Source organism: Nanorana parkeri, unplaced genomic scaffold (assembly GCF_000935625.1).
Source record: "Nanorana parkeri isolate BGI_ZX_2015 unplaced genomic scaffold, ASM93562v1 scaffold899, whole genome shotgun sequence".
NCBI classification, from domain to species: Eukaryota; Metazoa; Chordata; class Amphibia; order Anura; family Dicroglossidae; genus Nanorana; species Nanorana parkeri.
The window spans coordinates 236,028-237,907 of record NW_017307167.1 but is presented as its reverse complement, the minus strand read 5'-3'; the positions used below and the strand labels follow the sequence as shown (position 1 = coordinate 237,907).

Sequence of the window (1,880 nt, the reverse complement as noted above, 5' to 3'; positions counted from 1 at the left end):
GTAATCGGGTATAAACGAATGCTCATCCTTTGCCCATAGACTTACATTGAGCATCCAATCGGGCCTGCCTGAAAAACTGACAGGCCGGCCTGATCAGACCACCCGTAAGGGGCCTAAGGTCATTTAGGATAGCAAGAGGTTGCTTTAAATTGGAACTGAGAAGGATTCTAAACAGATTCTATTGCTGTCTGGACGCTGCCGGGGAGATTCATTGTCACTTCCTGTCCTGGTGACACATAGGAGGAGAAATCCAAAAGTTTACATAGCCAATTGCCATGGGGCACTTATCTGTTAAAGGTATATATACCCTCCATTTGGGAAGATTTATTCTCCCTTCTATCCCTGAAGCAGGAAATTCAGGGAAATCTTCCCAAAAGGGACACATCATTAAACACCCCACAGAGGCAGTAACCCTTCCTTGGTCTATCCAAGACTAGAAAGAAGTCCTGGCTGGAGTTCCCCTTTAACCATCCAGGTTGTTAGTAACATGGAAGCAAGAAAGCAGTTACCGTGGAAATGGTTAAACTGACAGATGTGTGCGTGATGGTAAGCGTTGCAGCATTTCTCCCATGGGGGTGTTTGGTATTCAGAAATCTGTCCAATTACTCTCCACATCCCGTTGGGTCTTGGCTCTGCCTGTAAGTAATAGCTAGGTTGTGCTTTTATCTGCTGCAACTTATTAAAGGCCCAGTCAATCTAAAATCCACATTACATACAGTTCACAATGGCAAACAAACATTCTAGGTAGCTGAAGATAAATGGCACGCCGGTGACGCATTTGTTTTTGTTTTCTGCAGCCTTTGTTGCTTTTGAGGCCAAGAAACAAACAATGGGTTCACCATAAAGGAAAATATCTTTGTTATATACACTGCTATTATAGCTACAAGCATGCCCTACATTATACAGAGACAGGAGGGATGCTGCTGGGACTTGTAGTAGTAGTACTATGGAGGCAGGAGACATGTTGCTGGGACTTGTAGTGCTATAGAGACAGGAGACATGTTGCTGGGACTTGTAGTGCTATAGAGACACGAGACATGTTGCTGGGACTTGTAGTGCTATAGAGACACGAGACATGTTGCTGGAACTTGTAGTGCTACCGATTCCAAGGGCGGTGTTGATTGGACTTGCAATACTACGGAGACAGGAAGGATGCTGCTGGTCCTTGTAGTGCTAAAGAGACAGGAGAGATGCTGCTGGGCCTCTTTTGGTCCCAGAAATGGGAGCAGGGACTAGTCCTCCCACAACCTCTTCTATCATACTCTCACTTCTATTTCAGCCTGGGGAGGACTGAGCTTCCTAAGGGAACCAGTACTTTGCGGACCTAGTGACTGACTCATAACTTTTGTCAATTCTGAGTCACTGAGCAGGAACAGCAATTGTACCTTTGTTCTTATTTCACCATACTTGTTGAAGGTCAGTGACTCAGATAGTAATGAAGTCAAAGGATCAGCATGATGGCCAGGAAAGTAGTATGCAATAGGTTTCTTGTGTTGGGCATGATTGCTTGGTAGTGGCTTAACGTCCACCTACAGGGACCCCACAGGAGGCAGAAGGGAGCCTTGGAGAAGTTTATTAGAAGAAAATATAAAACGAGGCACCACCAAATAAAGAGTCCAAAGAAGTTTTTATTGGTAACAAAGCATCAAAGTTCCAACACATTTTGGGGGCAAACACAGACCCCTTTCATTAGGCTTCAGGTGTAATTCAAAAGGGGAATCCCTTGGGGAATTCCCGTTAGCTTCCGTGGGAGCATCCCCTCTGCTGCATTCTGCATTGGGAGCACCCCCTCTTCTGCATTGGGAGCATCCCCTCTTCTGCATTGGGAGCATCCCCTCTTCTGCATTGGGAGCATCCCCTCTTCTGCATTGGGAGCATCC

At 45.9% G+C, this 1,880-nt stretch overlaps 1 protein-coding gene across 1 annotated transcript in view; it reads left to right on the top strand.

The window, feature by feature from the left end:
* Nucleotides 1-1,880, top strand: part of GSTT2B (glutathione S-transferase theta 2B) — a 12,891-nt gene that overhangs the window by 2,650 nt on the left and 8,361 nt on the right. The window lies entirely within an intron of this gene.